General features: G+C 41.9%; 1 protein-coding gene across 5 annotated transcripts in view; it reads right to left on the bottom strand.

Moving 5' to 3' along the window:
• FAM169A (family with sequence similarity 169 member A) overlaps positions 1 to 6,975 on the bottom strand; it is a 65,875-nt gene extending 58,900 nt beyond the window's left edge. Inside the window, exon 1 of one of the 5 annotated variants that reach the window (XM_082457238.1) lies at positions 6,862 to 6,975. The gene's annotated coding sequence lies outside the window, so the exon portion shown is untranslated. The other 4 variants (XM_082457240.1, XM_082457241.1, XM_082457237.1 and 1 more) reach the window with 4 other exon arrangements.
• Positions 6,976 to 18,078: the final 11,103 nt, after the last annotated feature.

Below are 18,078 nucleotides of genomic sequence, written 5' to 3'. Positions count from 1 at the left end.
ACTAGGAAAACAAATTGAGGATAGAACATAACAGGCCAAGAATACCAGACTAAAGAGTTTGGACTTTATTTGGCACACAGAAGGAGGCAATTTAAAGATCCTGAGCAGAAAAGAGACATCCAAGGCTATGCTTTAAGACAATTTATCTAGCAGCTGTGTGTAGGAGGGATTAATAGGTAGAAATGAAGGCAGACAAGTTGAGAAACTCATGAGTTTCTCGTAAGTTCCTTGTGCATACTTCTTTTAACATACTTATCACGTGAGAGTGTGATTTACTTTTCTTCGTCTATTCTACCAGGCTCAGAACTCCAAAGAAGCATAATCCATTTTTCCAAACATATAAAAAGTAGGGATGAATCAAATGATCGCTGATGTCCTTTCTAACTAGTAACTTAGGTGTCTATGTTTGATTACTTAGAGAACGAAGATAGGAAATAATTTACAAAGGGGTGGTATCATCAAATTCATTTATAACCATTTTTTATAATTCAAAATGTTCTCTGATGATGAAAGATCATTCATTGCTTGCTTACCTCGCACGAGGCATTATGTTCAACACTCTACACATACTATATCACTTATTCCTCAAAATGACCCTATGAGGCAGGTATTCATACATTCTTCCAACGAGGAGCCTCAGGTGTGAAAAGGTTAAGTAAGTTGCCCAAGTTCACACAGCTAGTAAGCGGCAGAGTCAGTCTCTAAACCTAGGCAATCTCTCTCCAGAACCTGGATTTAACCAGGTTCCCAGGTCAAGACAAAAGGTCAGTATAACCCATAATGTATCTAATCATACAATTATCATAGAATATGTCAAGCATATTGTTCAGTCACTCTTTAAGTGTTAGATTTTTAAAAAATCTTGCAGGATCCTCTCTTCAGACTTTAGATACTTGTTCTAATCACTATGATCCATCTTCGTCAGAATTTTTAAATGTTTACTACACAATAAATACAAAGCCAACTGTTCAAAAATAAAAGGGAAACTTAAAAGTTAACAAAGTAAAATGCTTACCAAATATTTCTTTAACAAATTACTACAAAATAGAGCTAAGGGAAAAAACCGAAATTACAGTTTTTTATTATCCATTGCTTGAGATTCAGTTGGTACTAGACTCAATATGAATTATGAGCAAGTTTTTTTTTTTTTAAGCTAAAGCAAAATGACCCCATCATAGGGCATCATTATTAGGGTTCTGACTGTCCAGATGCAGAGATGGAAAAGAATCCCTGCCCTCTTCATGCATCAGACAATGAACATCCACATTTTAAGAAAACTACGCTGAACAACTGGAATGCCTCCAGTGGAAAACAACCAGGATGGCAAAGGATCTGGAATCCACGGTACAGTAGATGAGGAACAGGAATTGGGAGAAATCAGTGAGGGCATGTCTTGGTGGGGAAGTCTTGGAAGGGAGGCAAGAAAGTTCCCTTCAAATATTTGAAGAGTCAATACGCAGGTGAAAACTTAGACTTTTTCAACATATCTCTAAAGAGTAGAAGAAATGGGCCTTCCCAACAATAAATTCTACCCACAAATGTATCACGCCGCATGAAAACACAGACCAACCAATTAGCTGATCAAAGAGTACTGTTAGTGACAGCTGATACAGTCCAACTCTGGTTGGAGTAACATCTCTCTGCCCCGTTGTAAATAAAGGCACAAGAACATCCGTGAGCCAGTTCTAGAAAGGACAGCCAAGAGCTTCTAGACTTCAGTTGAGTGGTTATTTGTGTATGAAATTGTAAAATCATATGAATCATTTTATAAAATAAAACTATGCTTTTTGTTGTTGTTGTCGCCATTCTGAGAAGCTACTCAGATACAAAAAGTTAGTATTCTCCAAACAAAATTTACTCAGAATCACTTCAATTTCTTTTTTCACGGTTTAGAAAATTTTACCAAGAAATCTCCTCAGCCTTGAAATTAATTTCAAGGACTTTTAGATATGCATTAACTTACAAAGCTAAATATCAAGGCTTCTAACATGTGGTTGTTTTTTGCTAAATATAGCTCTATTTTCCACTCATATGAGTAAGTAATTAATAGAAAACAGATTCTTAGTCTGGGATCCACAAAAGCTATAAAGGGGACTACATGAATTACTTTGAATTTTTCAAAAAACACTTATTTCCCCTAAATAATACACAAAATAATGAAAACCAAAGATTTTCTTGGTTTTAACTAGAATTCTACCAACTCAACTCATTTTGGTTATACTTTATCTCAGGTAAAGCAAAAGCTCTGACAAGTGGTAGAGAAATCACAATTTTAAAAATGAAAAAGTAAAGCAGTGCTTTGAAATGTACCGCAAAAAAGTGCTGTACATGGCGCGATGTGGGGAGAAGATAATAAAACGGAGAAAAAGATTAGAAACACTGAACTAGATACCAAAAAAAACAAAAACAAAAACTATCCTAATCTCATTGATGATAACATTAGTTGTAGCTCACCTTTAGGAACATTATCACATTTACCTCTGCCAACATTTTGAGATAAGCTCTGTTATAACTAGTCTTTTATAAAGCCAGGGTTCAAACTTACGTCTATTTGGTTTAAATTGTGGAATTATACTGCCTCTGAATAATAACTACTGTTAACTTAAGAATCAGAATAACTTCATCTGATATATCAGGGGCTGGCTGATCTAAACCTGAAAGCATTGTTAATATGTGTAAGACTTCAGAGGGACTTCCCCGGTGGTCCAGCGGTTAAGACTCCGTGCTTCCACTGCAGGGGGCTCGGGATTGATCCCGGGTGGGGGAACTAAGATTCCACATGCCTTGCCGTGTGGCCAAAAAGTAAAAAAAAAAAAAAAAAAAGACTTCAGACTAAAAAGTTCCTTATCAGTACAGTTTATTACTTTATCAATCATCGTACAACAAAGAGTCAAGCTCATTGACTTTTTCTCCACGGCTATTCATTCTCAAATTGGCTTCTCCCCTTATCGCTATACTTATATTACTTCTCTTAAGGCCTCCAATAACCTCTCAATTCCCAAATTCAAGGGATTATTTTCATTCTCACCCCTCTTGTCCTTATGACAGACCAGACCCAACTGACTATTTTCTGCCACTTAAAAGTTTCCCTCCTTCGTTGGACAACTCTCTCTCTCAATTCTGTTTTTTAGCTTCTTTCCCTCAGTTTCTTTCAGCAACTGAACCCTCTCTCTCCTCTGCACAATCCATAAATGCAGGGGTCCCCCAACATGCAGTCTGGCACTTTCTTAAAGATACAATTTACTAAGTTGATTTGTTCCCTATACATATTTCCAAAAATCTTTGTGCATTTAGATTTAAAGGAATTTTAATCCACAATACTTCACTAAACTATAAACACCATGAGGGGGGGGGTCTATTTGGTTTTGTGGTCCATAAACATAAGACACTCAGTGTTTGCTGAATACATGAAAGCTACCTTTGGTGTAACCTAAAACTAACATCTCATTGGAGCAGCTGGTAACTAAAATCATGCTTTTTTTTTTTTAAGTATGTGCTTAGTCACAAACTTTCTGGCCCAAAAAATAGGTTGGACTAGATGAGTAGATCCCTCCTACAGAGCAGATAAACCTTAAGGTTTCATATACCAGCTCTAAAATTCAATGAGTCTAATAATTATCAGCTGTTCCCAGATTATCTTTAAATCATCACACCTCTTCCTTAATAAATACAACCTTGAGTAATTTTGTTGTTGTTGTACTAAAGAACTGTGAAATACCCCTACTACCGATGAAGCATGCCAAATTTAGTACTTTAATTTCAGGGTTAAACATACAAAGGATCAGAAGCCTAATGGTGTGTGAAAAGAAAATCACTGTAAACACAATAATCGTGCGATTCTTTTTTTCAATTTAGAATCATAAAATCTTAGAAATGGGAATAAACATGAAAGTCTTGTTTAACTTCCTACCCAACCAACGATCCTTTCTACAGAATCCTTGATATTTTTTGAAAACCTGCCCGAATACTCAATCCTTTTGTATTCTAATTAACTCTAAAAAGTAAATCTTAGGCATATGACTGAACCTAACACAGACAGATGGCTTAAAAAGGGTTAGTTAGGTAGGACATAAGTAGAAAAGTGTTAGAGGTTTTTTTTTCTCTTTTCAATTTCTCAACCATTGGTATAGTAATGCTCAAAATCTCAAGCCACATTAAAGATAAAGAAGCACACCAAGATCACTTCCAAACTCAGGTTAATTAAATACAATAGTACCAATTCAGTGAACCTCTCTGACACGTATATTAAGAGAATCAGTGTAAAGATATAGGGATTGTGTTTGACTACGTGTTGAACTTGCCAGCAGGAACAATCTCAATCCCTCGGGACCTAGCACAGGTCCAGTCAGGGCACAGGCAATCCTTAGCAGGCAATCTTTACTTCATTAAGTTCTCTGAAACAAGACATCTCTCAGCTCATCTCCTGATGTCCAAGGTCCCTTTCACCTCCATAATTCTTCCCACAGAACATGTCATTAAGGAGTGGCATGACACTTCTGCTAGGGATGGTACATGATATGGAATCATGTGTTTGCAGAGATACTAAGTGAAAGAGTCTTCAACTAATCCGAAAAAAAGTTTAGAGTAATTTAATAAAGTGGATGACTCTCAAAAGCATCTAACTATAAAATATTTTGTTTTCTCCAAATCAAAGTTAAGCCTTTTGTTTGACGTATATTGTATCTTTGATTAGAGAAATGATACCAGTTGTAATGATTCGAATACTATTTCAAAGGTCAGTCTCATTTGGAACTTGTTAGAACCTAAAATCCACAGGTATAGCATCTTAGGTTATAATCACTCAAGCAGCAGACCAATGTTGCTACTCATATAAGCTAAATTCCCTAAGCCAATCCTCATCATAAATTCAAAGAGAGGAGTTCACTGTGACAGCTACAAGCTTTCCGTGAAAGGCTGTGATAGTTTACCTTTATTTGTACTGGAAGTCTTATCACAAATGGACTTTTCCCAGGTTCCTCTCACCACCACATTCCCTGGGCTCCCCCCACCAGAAAAACCAAACAACAAACAAGCAAAGGTTTTCAAAAACCAAAAACTTAGTCTCATCCACATACCAAAAACTTAATCTTGTCCATGTTAGTCACTAAAAGTCGTTCCTCTTGAAGGAGAAAAGCAAAATACAGTTTGCAAAAATAACCTGTACATCTTTTGTACATACATACATAAATGCAAGCAGACGATACAAGGCACATCAAACCCAGATCCATTTTAGTGAATTCCCTCCAGGGCCCAAATGTGTGTATTATGCAACTGCCACCATTCCAGACTTTAATCCCTGTCTGTGATGCAGTGATAAAATACAGATGACCGGAGTATAATCTACTAGGTACGTACGTATATTTGCGAGGAGACAAGTTAAAACAAGAATTACCAAATTCTCTGGAACCGTGAAAATGACGGAAGGTGTAAGTTCTAAATCACAACTTTTCCTTTGGGTAGTCTTTTAGCAACCTGTCCCTACCCCCCTCAAAATCCTCACACGAGAGCGTTTTCATTGAGGTTTTGAAACGATATCCCAAAGGAGGAAGGGGTAGTGGTTATTTTAGAATCTACTCCAGGTAAGACACTCATACACTTTCCAGAAGCTGAAAAGCCAGTGAGATACTTCACCCCGTCTCCCAAGGGGCGATAATGGGAGTAAATGTAATCCAGATCCCTGAGCCACAAACAATCCAAAGCTTCACCCACTGATTTCCTAGGGCACAGGCCTCGAAAAACGGCATAATGGGCAGCTGAGAATTAGAACAAAATTGTAATGACCTACATTCTAGAACGGAATCCATACAATACCTATTCCAAAAGCGCTTAAAGGTAAGAGAGGCGGTCAGAGCATCCGTGGCTGAACCCGAGTCCAAACGCTTCCGCCCCACCAGCCACCAGGTCCGCTTCCCCCACGCCGAGGCGACCGATCCGGGCGGACAGGCTCCAGGTGGGAGAGGTGGGAGGGGAGGGGAGTAGAGGGGGCACAGCAAGCAGCAGCCGGGGAGCGGGCGGCGGCGGGCGGAGGAAGGAGGAGGCATTCCCTCACACAAAATGGTGGCGCTGGCGCGGAGGCCGGCGCACCTGGGGCGCGCCACACGCCCCTCGGGGGAGCAGGCCAGTCGCCCGCAGCTGGACGCGCGCCCCGGGCCCGGGTGGCCGGCGTGGGCCTGCGCCGCGCCCGAGTCCTCGGGGCGGCCCGCAGCTCGTGGTCCGCGTCACCGCCCGCGCGCGGGGGTGCGGGGCCGGGGGTGCGGGGCCGCGGGTGCGGGGCCGGCGGGGCGCGAGGCCGGCGGGGCGCGAGGCCCGACCGGGCAGCCTCGGCCTGGGCCCGCGGCCCCCGCCCGGGACGGGCCGCGCACTCACCTCGGACTCGCCGCCGGAGCTCGGGAAAGGAGGCGGAGCCGCGGGAATGAATGAAGCTGGCGGCGGCTCTCTGGCGACCCCAGGCCGGGCCCGGGCCGCGCTGCTCGCGGCTGCCGGGGCCGGTACAGCCGCCCGCCCCTCGCCCGGGACGCCCGGCTCCTGGTCGGCGGGTCGGCCGCAGCCCACCGTGCCCTCCGCCAGCGTGACGCACTCGCGCCGCAGCGCTTCCAGCCTTTGCAGACGCGCGGCGCCCGCGCCCACCGCGAATCCCCCCGCCCGCCCGCGCCGCGCGGCCCCTCCTCGGCGCCCGGGACGCCGCCCTGCCTCCCGCCGGGCTTGCTGGTTAGGCGGGCGCCGGGCAGGTGCGGGCTTGGCCGGCCGGAGGGCGCCACGCGGCCGCCGCCCCACCACCCGCGCCCCCTCTCCCCGCTCCCGCCGCCGTCGCTAGCCCCAGCTAGCCCCAGCTCAGGCAATGGCCGGGTATTAAAGAGTGACCTTGGCTTAGGTATAAAAATAGGTGCGGGTAAGCTGCGGGGACCACGACGCTGAATTTGCGTGTTCCTTTAATGTCAACATTCGCAGGATCCCGTTTGCACGCCCCAAGGAGTTCTCCTCTAGCGAGGGGCGGGACCTCCGGGAATTTACCCAGGGTGGGCGAGGCCTACCGGCCTCGGACAGGGATGCGGAGGGTGCGGACGAGGACCACAGGCCCCCGCCAGCCACCTCCCTCCGAAACCCACTGCCACACTGGAGGATGGAAGGCGAAAGGAAGTCGAGAGGCCCCTTCACAATCTGGACAAGCCCAAGTGCCCAGACTTCCATCTTGAGACTACAAGGAACCACCAGATTCCTGCGTTGAGCCTTTCTCTTTCAGAAACTAGCACACGCAAAACTATCCCTAACCCAGAAGAACCGCGGTCCACCCTCCTTTCCTCCCCTTCCTCTTCCAATTCATTTCCCTTGCCTTAGCGCCCAGGGCCCTTTTGCTAATTACACTCTCAAGGAAGAAAGATAAACTCTCAAGTATTTAAAGCATGGTAGATTTCTTTAAAGTAATGCATGCCATGGTTTAAATATGTTTAATAAATGTACTGAGGAATAATATTTATTTGAGTAATTTTAATACTTCGTACTATCCATAAACTCTGGAAAATAAATTCATCATTCAAGAGCCGTGGCACTGTTTTTAGCTCATCCAGTACCTTTGAAATTGCTTCTTTAATTCCTCAGAAATATTTAGCAATCATAGTACCGACCTTTCATGAAGTTACTAACGATCAATGAGATCAATAAATACTTCAAAGAATACTTGTTGATACAGAGATATTTGGCTCAGATTCTTTGAATCAAATAGACTTTTCAACCTTCAGTTGCTCATAAGAATCAACCTCACATCTGTAATGTTTTTTTATTTGTAATATTTAATTAGCAGAAATCTTAAATGTTATGCATAAAGTAATTACCGTTTTTGTGGACCTTAACAATGAACTAGATTTAATTGAGCAGGAATTTTGAATAGTTGGGGGGTTTTTTTGAATTTTTGAATTTTATTTTATTTTATTTTATTTTATTTTATTTTTTTTTTTTTTAACGTCTGAAACATTTATATTAACATATTTCCATACAAATAACCCAATGAAAGTTTAGTATTAGTTGTTTTGTTTGTTTTTTTATACTGCAGGTTCTTATTAGGCATCAATTTTATACACATCAGTGTATACATGTCAATCCCAATCTCCCAATTCAGCACACCACCACCCCCGACCCCCGGCAGCTTTCCCCGCTTGGTGTCCATATGTTTGTTCTCTACATCTGTGTCTCAATTTCTGCTCTGCAAACCGGTTCATCTGTACCATTTTTCTAGCTTCCACATGTATGTGTTAATATGCGATATTTGTTTTTCTCTTTCTGACTTACTTCACTTTGTATGACAGTCTCTAGATTCATCCACGTCTCTACAAATGACCCAATTTCGTTCCTTTTTATGGCTGAGTAATATTCCATTGTATATATGTACCACAACTTCTTTATCCATTCGTCTGTTGATGGACATTTAGGTTGCTACCATGTCCTTGCTATTGTAAATAGTGCTGCAATGAACATTGGGGTGCATGTGTTTTATCCACAGCAAATCTTGAATGAATGAAGTTATATAACTCTGGAATTTATATTTCTAGGACTGTATGTAAGTCAGAGTCCCCAGGTCAATTCCAAACAACTGCCACTTGGGAAGATGTTCTTTTGGCTACCACACTACAGGTGTTGAAGCCTTGGGCCATAGAGTAAAGCTAGCCAATGCAACTTTTTATGTTTGAAATGCATGAGTATGATTGGCTTTTAGCTATTATTGTAGTCAGTGGCTACTTGTGCCTGGGAACCCTGTCTTTCAAATGTCTGGCCACTCTGTTAGGAATCAAAGCCACACTCACCTAGCCCCATAAAAGAGAGGGTCCAGTGGCCCCTCATTCAAGCAGCTAAACCCAGCTCTCTTCCTGCAGTAAGGCTCTTTCCTGCAGAGACCTGCTGAAGAAGTGCTGTCTCCTACCTATGAGGAGTGTCCTGTGAGGAAGCTCTGGCTTCGTTCTCTTTACTTGCAACGTGATAAGGCTTTGAGTGTTTTAAGAAAAAAAAAAAAATCACCATTTACGTCCCTCTTTGGCTGAGATACATGAAATCTTGCTTCTGTGTTTACCCATATTCTGAAGATCCATGTGCTCTTAGTGCGCAAAGAATTAAGAAAAAAAAGTCTTTATCAGATTAATACATGCTGTAAATCACTACCAAATATTTTGAAATATGCTTTGACGCTTTTGTCTAAAAAGTTTTGTAGCAAGTAGAAGGATTATTGCTTTGATTTTTGTTGTTGCATATGCTCGCTTTAATTATTATTTTGTTAAGTTGTAAGCAGAAAGAAACATGTTAAGAGTTCTTACTGCATTGTTAGTATATGACAAAAGTGGAATGAAACCATGTTAAGAGAGACTGGTTACAACACTGGACTTTGGAGATTGCTGATACAAATGACCCAGAAAAGAGCCCTTAAACTGTACTGGAAAAGAGAAATTCCTAATGGCTAAAATAATGGCTAATGTTTTTGATTGTTAACCAATTGCAAGGCACTCTACTAACTTCTTTGTGGAAATTAACTCATTTAATTCTAATACCCGTCCTTCGAGGTACATACCCGGTTTACCTGCAAGGAAATTGAGGCACACAGAGAAGCTAAGTAATTTGCTCAGGGGCACACAGCTAATAATCCTGGCAGTTTGGCTCAAGAGCACACTCCCTTAACCAGTGTTCTATACCGCCTTTCATGGACACAAAATCTTATGCCATATAATTGAATTTCACTTTTGAAGCCCTAAAACATACCAAATACCAGTGCCTTCATGTTTAAATAATTTCTTAGATCCAGTAGTATTTTCCTGGACCTGAAGAGGGAATTAAACCCTTAGTTAGAAAGAAAACTTGTAAGACTTCCTCACATATATATTAATCAAAATTATATAATCTGTTAGTTTTTGAAAAGCAAAAAAAAACCAAAACAAAAAAAAAAAAACACAAACTTTTAAGGTTAATTGCTCTCCAAGTTTTTTTCTTTTTCAGGTTCCAGAGAGCAGTTATAAGTTTTATTTATACATTTATTTAGTGAATGGAAGAAACACATTTCCTGAGAAAAGATTCATCACCATCTTTGACCCTCCATTAGACTTAGATGGGTAGAATTAGGGTCCAATGTATACAATACACGTTTTGAATTCATAATATTACAATGAGAAGGTTTTCATGACTGAGGTAGCCCAGAGACTTCTAGATCTAAAATATTAGCCAGTTAGTTAACTAGTTAGCTAATAGTGTCAGCCATGGAAAATGGGAAGCGAGAAGGTAATCTTTCCTACTCACCCTAGAAGAATGTTTTATTTTTTTCCTCAGGTATGTAAAGTATGTCACAGGAATGCTTTAATTATTAAAAGCAGTATTTTGTTGGGGTTTTCTTTGTCAAACACTACTACTATCTGAGGATTTCAAATTCCTGAATGGTACTATGCACTGAGAAAAAGAAGAAAAAAGAACCTGAAGAACAAGAGAAATAACAGGTTTGAGAAGACCAGTTACATTTGTTCTTCTGGTTTGGTTTGATCTAATATGAGATACAAATTTAAGCACAGAGTATTAGGTAAGTTTAGGCTCAGTTTAAGAGAAAGAAGATGTGGTATTTTTCATAATACTGAAGAAAAATTACATATTTATATCCATATATAGCAAGATGCCTAGTTAATATCCATTTTCCCCTTCTCTCTGCCAGACCCAATTTTGTTCAGGGTGGCAATGTGTCCAACCAAAACTATTTTCCTTCCCAGACTCCTCTTGCAGCTTATGATCATTTTGGTCAATGAAATGTGAGCAGATTATTTGGTATGGCTTTCCAAGAAAGCTTTTTTTTTTTTTCCTGATAAAAGACACGCTGAGCTATCCCTTTGCCTTTTGCCATTTGTACATTTTTCTCCTTCCTGCCTGAAAGAAGACCTTACCTCTAGGATCAGAGCAGCCGTCTTGCAACCGTGAGCTGACCATGAGAATGAAACCCATGTATTAAGTACGCCAGAGTCAAGATATAGTAACATGGGACAATCATGACATAATGGAGCTACCACACCAGTTCCAGACTGCCTACCCCCAGTCTTCTTGGTCACTTGCCAACAAATGCAGTCCTCACTAAAATTCAAAGTTAAACACTGTCTCCTTGCTATGGCTAGAAAAAAAGAACGCTCTTCTATAATATGTATACTATACTTTATAGGTGCTCTTCTTTGATTTTGCTGCTGTCTTAAGGAACTGCATTTTGCAGAAATCAGTGCTCTCTGTGACTCACCTACCTAGTATTTGATGAAGAAAACACACTACTCCCTGACCATGAAAAGAATATCTTATACTTGATCATTTAGTGCATTTGATTTTAAACATTTCACACATGACCTCAGTAAGTCTCGAATATCACTGTGAGGAAGGATAAGAAGTGGCTGTAGTTAGTAGTCTAGAAACAAGTTACTGGCCAAAGTAATCGCCATGCCAAGTGTATAAGGAATATACAGAAAAGTATAATTATGTTTTTCATTTTTAATTAAAAACAAGTAGAAGAATCAAGGCATCAAGAGGGATCCTAAAATGAGAATAAGTAGTCTATACTTCATAGAAAGCCACCTGGCAATACATATCAAAAGTGATGAAAGTGTGACTGTTCCCCTTAATACTTAAGGAAACTTTTAAAAAGAAGAAAAAATTAACTACAATCTAATGTTTTTTATTGAGTGTATTTCCTAAAGTGGCTATTGAATAAATGACAAGAAAATAAGTAAAAATTTCAAAACAGTGAAAAAAAAAAGTTATGTGCATGAAGATGTCACTAAAGCATTTTTTTTAAAAGCCAAAATGTATAAATAATACCATGAATGTCTAAAGAGGTATATTACTATTAATCAAAGAAATACAAAAAAGTTTGCCTATCTTATTGCAGGCAATAAGAGGTATTATTTTTAATCACTAATAGCAACCACAAAGCTTATTGAAACAGCTACTCACTCTGTAATAGGTTGGCATGCAAATGGACCGCCCATCTGGAGGCAAAATATCATGGTCACCATTGTCACTGTTGCCGGGTTACGTTTATTAAACACTTATGTACCAAACATTGTACTAAATGTTTTACTTAAATTGTCTTGTTTAATCCTCACACTATTTCAGGTAGATACTATATCCTTATTTCAAAGATGAGGAAACTGAGGTTTAAGGAGGTGAAGAAATTGACCCAAGGTGGTAGAACAGGAATTTGACCATTGTCCTGAATTATACTAGACTTTAAATTCTAGACTTTAGACTTAACTATACTGCTTCTCAATTAGTATATATCCAAGCTTCTAGAAAATATTTATATTAGCACCCTGTCACCCAATATTATATCTTTATTAACTGAACATGTGTCTTTCGAAAAGTCTGTTATGCCAGGCACTGTGCTGTATAGGCCCTGTGATGTGACAAAGTGACAAATGGGACAGGCAGAGCCAACAAGAAATGTGGATGTGCCTGTAGAACAATGGTTTTCTGGCAGAACTGAGAAGACAACTAGTGCTTTTAGCAGAGTGCAGGGTGTCAAGAAATGAGACCAGAGAAACAGGCAGGACCAGTTATTCCTCTAAAAAGCCCTGGTCAGCCATGGTCAGTATGGACTCCCTCCCAAAGGCAAGGGAGAGCTGTTTAAAAAGTTTAAGTTTCAGAGTGACACATGTTAGCAAATTTTCTCAGGCTGCAATGGGGAAAATGAATTGAAGAAAATATGACTGAGGCAGGGAACCAGTTATGGAGCTGATTAATTAATCTGGGTGAGAGATGGCAGTCTGGTCTAGAGGTCACAGTGAGGATGAAGAGAAGTAAATGAATTCTAAAGCTCAAAGGTGGGAAGTGGAACCAACAGGACTTGGCAAAATGTGCAAAGTAATAGAGAAGAGAAGCAAGACCACCAGGCTTCTGGCTTCAACCAGGGTAGATGTTGGTGCTGCTTACTAAAATAGGCATCACTAGAGAAGGAGAATTTAGGAGGTAAAATCATGAATTCCATTTTGGCTATGTTGAGTTTTCTGTGCTGTGAGACATTCAAGTGGGAACATCTGAAACAGATCTTTAGGAACTGGAGCTCAGGGTTGTCGGGGACAGGAGGGCAATTTCCCTCTCTACCCTTCTTGAGTTCTTGTGGTGTAACCAAACAGCATCCTATGGGGTCTTCCCGGAACAGACCGCGCCCTCGCATGCCCTCTGCTTTAGCTCCTCCCTGAAGTACCTAGGTAACAGTATCTGATTCACATTTCCTGAGTTGTTTTACTGAGATGCTAAAACCCCCACCAAATGGAAGAAGTTGACTATTTGATGACCCGACCTACTGGAGCCTGAGGATTGATAATGTTAACCCCTGTGACATCAGCCGGTTAACTCATCATCCACCAATCAGAGAATTGTGCATAAGCTGATCACATACCCTGCAACTCCCCTCCCTATCTTGCCTTTAAAAATGCCTCCCTGGACTTCCCTGGTGGTACAGTGGTTAAGAATCCGCCTGCCAATGCAGGGGACACGGGTTTCAAGCCCTGGTCCAGGAAGATTCCACATGCCGCGGAGCAACTAAGCCCGTGCGCCACAACTACTGAGCCTGCGCTCTAGAGCCCATGAGCCACAACTACTGAAGCCCACGTGCCTAAAGCCCGTGCTTCACAAGAGAAGCCACCTCAATGAGAAGACAGCTCACCGCAACAAAGAGTAGACCCCACTCTCGACAACTAGAGAAAAGCCCACGCACAGGGACGAAGACCCAATGCAGCCAAAAATAAATAAATAATTGATTTTTTTTAAAAAAGAATAAAAAAAATAAAAATGCCTCCCTGAAACCCATCAGGGAGGTTGGGTATTTTGAGCACTAGCTGCCCTGGACTTTTTGCTTGGCACCCTGCAATAAATGCTGCACTTTCCTTCACCACAACCCAGTGTTGTTACTGGACACAAGTTCATGTGCCCCATGCACAGTGAGGCCAAATAACCCAAAATGTGGGATTTTGGAGCAGAGAAAGGTTAATTGCAGGACAAAGAAAGGAGAATGAGTGGCTTGTGCTCAAAAACCCGAACTCCTAGATAATTTTTGGGAAAAGTTTTTATAGGCAAAATTTGGGGTGAGGAGGGTATGTGACTTTCTTCTAATTGGTTGGTGGTTGAGGTAAAGGGGTGGTGCCCCAGGAATCTTGTGCTCAGCCTGAAGTTACCATCCTCCACCTGGGTGGGGACCTTAGTTCCTGCAGAAAACTCAAAGATATTGTTACGTATATTCCTTGAGGAGGCACCAGGATGCTGCACTATAGTTTCTTGATTGTTACTCCTTTGTTTCTGCATTTCCTTACTTACCTGATTAGCAACTGTTTGAATCTGCTCTTTGGAGCTCAGGGAGGTCTAGGAGGCTGAAGCCTTTATCCTGCAAATAAGAAGCTGGACGCGGGACAAGGAAAGTCTTTTGTACCTGGGAGGGCCCCGCAGGGTTTCAGTGTCAGTAGATTGGCTTTACTGGGCACAGGCAAGCGGACCCGCGTTTGGATCAGTAACAGTGGCTGGACTAATATACAAGACAGATTAACAAGAGAAAAACCAATTAAATTTCACGCACATAGGAGATCATAAAATGATGCTCAGAGAGTGACCAAAGGTGGGTAGCTTTTATATTTTTTCACACAAAGAAACAATAAATTTGTGAGGATTTGACAGGACAAAGAACCTCAGGTGTGGATGCTTAATTACTAAGGAATTTAAGCAAAGTTTGGGCTTGGGTAGTAAATTAGTAAAGGAGGAACAAGGCTTATTTATACAGGCTTCTCAGCCCTGAATTCCCTACCTCTGTTGATAAGGATATCTTTCTACCTCCTGGCACAGGGAAGGCATCTTTCACATGGGAGATTTATTTCCCGCTTTCAGGGAGACAGAGAGGAGGGTCAAAGTGTCTCTACTGCATTGGCTCTTTTTTAAGTTTCTTTTTTTTGGCTGTGCCTCGCAGCTCGCTCCCCAGCCAGGGAGGGATTGAACCTGGGCCCTTGGCAGTGAAAGCATGGAGTCCCAACCACTAGACTGCCAGGGAATTCCCTTAGGTAACTTTCATTCAAAATAATCAATATGACACTGAGGCTTGTTGATTATTGAGGCGGCCTGCCCTGGGCCCCAACAGGGGAGACATCTAGACTGAAGGTATAGATGGGGAGTCATTGCATGGGGATAGAAGTTGGAGGAGCCATGGGATGAGTGAGCTTACTGTGGGAGACTGGGAGGAAAAAGCACAGGCACAGGCAAAACCTAACAGACACCAGAAGAAGGTCCTATATGGGAAGCAGAGACGTAGCCAGAGAGGAAGGGGCGAATGTGGGGTATTGAGGCCCAAAGAAAGGAGTTGAGTCATCAGTGGAGTTAAAGGTTCCCTTCAGAATTTATCCAAAGGAACTAGTTAAGGGTGAACACAAAGAGTTGCAAACAAGATGATTTCGATATTGTTTGTAACAGGAAAATACTGGTGGTGGGGAAGCCCACCAAAGAGTTGTTACTGAAAGTGTTGGTACCGCCATACAGTGGAATGTGCTGTAGTCTTTACATCGCCTTTCTGAACAATATTTATGGACATAGGAAAATGTTGAGTAGCAAAGACATCTGTCTAAAGAGTATGATACCACTTTTGCTTTTAAAATTATGCTCGATTATACAGATATATTCAGAGAATGTATAAACCATAAGGATATATATTGAAATGTTAACACCAAAAGTTGGAAAATGAATTCAAAAGGGGAAAAACTGGGTAGTGGCATTACTGAATAGGTAATTTATATTTTTTTATATTATTTTTTCATGATAAACATATAGTCCTTTTATAATAAGAACAAATTTAGTGAGGTTTTGGTTAAGAAATGTGTGGTACATCACCCATAACATGCAGTGATTAAATATTATATTTATAGAAACTAGACATCAACATGGAAAAATACGTGTGCTAGAACATTAAGGGACGGCAAGTTATATTACTTTTATAGAAAGGAGCAGGATAAGAATTGGTAGAACCATCAAAGACAAACAAAGCCACGCCCTAGTTAAAGGGGATAAAGACAGATTTTATTCAGTAACTACTGCCGCAGGGGAAAGAGCCGAATTCAATTCTGATTTGCGCAGAAGTGTGCGCATTTTAAAAGGAGAATTAGGGATTAGGGAGGGGGAGCAAAGCAGGGAGGGAGGGGCGAGCAAAATTAGAAAAGGGAAAAGTTACAAAAAGCGGGTAAGGGAGTTGGTTAACGTGAATGTGAATGTGCTTAGGCCTTCTGTGTCTGCTAAGTGGAATTCATCCAAGTTAGGTATCTGGTGTCCCCCAGAGACTGGGAGGCAGAAGCCCTATCATCCTGATGATTACGCTTCAAAGAAATGGCTTTCAGGGCTTTGAAAAAGACATTCTTGGGTTGTAGGAGACTCACATATATCTCAAAGGGACAGAAGAAGAATTTACAACTGTAAGTTTTTTCAATAAATGCTCTGAGAATGGGAGGTCAAGGGCCTATGGTCCGGTGTTGGCGGGAACAAACAGTAATTCTTTTGTCAGCTGAGAGCTTTTCCAGACAGGAACTTAAGGGGGGGTGGACGGTGGGTCATGCCAGGGCCTTAGGCTGCTAGAAGCCGGCTAGAGTTTGGTCAAGTCTCTTAGGACGAGGGTTTGGATGGAATTATTCGTACCCAGAGTTTTTGCAGTTGTCAGGACCAACGTGTCCAAGATCAAAAAGAGGGGACAAAAAAAAAAAAATAGAAGAGGTGACACATCAAGGAGAGGCTGTGTAGGTCCTCTTCCTACACAACTGGGTAAAGGCCTCTGCCCCATCAGTCTCGTAATAAATGAGTCCCATACTTTAATCCTTGCCCGCTCCCCAGCAGAGTCGATTCCTAGCTGAAGAGGGACCCTGAGAATACACACTATAATGTCCTTGCTCCATGGTCTTTATACATGCTGGGCCTGGCACAAGGCCACACACCAGAGGGCACGAGAAAAGGCTGACATCCTACCTGGGCTCTGTGTGCCATACCAAGTGCCCTAACTCCAACAGCCAGAGGATGGGGCGCCTTTTTCTTTTCTCTTTTTTTTTTTTTTAATTAATTTTTATTGGAGTATAGTTGCTTTACAATATTGTATTAGCTTCTACTTCACAGCAAAGTGAATCAGCCACACATGTACATATATCCCCTCCATTTAGGACACTACAGTGCATTAAGTCGAGTTCCCTGTGCTATACAGTGTGTTCCCATTGAGGCAGGAGATAGATGGGCTCCAGGCTAGGCATTTACAACTGGCCTCCTGTTCACACCTCCTGGGGTGAGAAGAAGATGAGCTCCAGGCTCATTACCAGCCCCTTGTTTGCATTTCCTGAAGCAGGAGACAAATGGGCTCCAGGACTACATATTTATGGCCGGACTCCTGTCTATATTTCAAGATCTGTACCTTGATATAAAAACCAGCAACAGGAATAGGGTAAATAACCGGACATTGGGCATTTTTATGGCAGGGACAGAGTGGGACTAAACCCGGTTAAAAGATCAAGAGGTCACACATTTCCCATCCTTGGAGCAAGGGAGGCACTACACATGCGCAAAAACCTTCATGGGGTCAAAAAGGCAGGAGATGCCAGAACACAGTAAGTCCTACAATCTCCTCCCAGAGGCCTTTGCAGTGGGATTCATCTTAACCGAGGGGTGTGTGCGCACCCAGGGGAGGGTCCAGAGGCAAATTAGCCATGGGGTCAAAACAATACGATTGGTCAAAAAGAAGACAAAGACCCGGAAGACTGCCCCCTTATAAAGGATTTAAACTCCCCAGAAGGGCGACTCTGGGGACTCTCTCTCCCTGAGTTCACCCGTGCGTCTTTCCACATGTACTTTGCTTTCCCAAGAAACTTTTCTACTTTTCTCTTTACCTTCTGCCTCCTTGCCTGAATTCATTTTTGGCAAGGTGGGCAAGAACTAGGGATCCAGGCCCTAGCTGCTGGCCCCTGTGGTCCAGTGGTTACAACTCCCCGCCTGGGAACTAAGATCTTGCTTGCAGCTACTTCTCCCTGCTGCTGGCTGCAAGCTGACACTTACTGCTACCTGCAGCCGAAATCACTGTCAGTT

The sequence above is a fragment of the Balaenoptera physalus genome (genome assembly GCF_965194825.1).
Source record: "Balaenoptera physalus genome assembly, chromosome: 3".
NCBI classification, from domain to species: domain Eukaryota; kingdom Metazoa; phylum Chordata; class Mammalia; order Artiodactyla; family Balaenopteridae; genus Balaenoptera; species Balaenoptera physalus.
The sequence above is the reverse complement of the archived record's forward strand: the minus strand, read 5'-3'. Positions and strand labels throughout refer to the sequence as shown.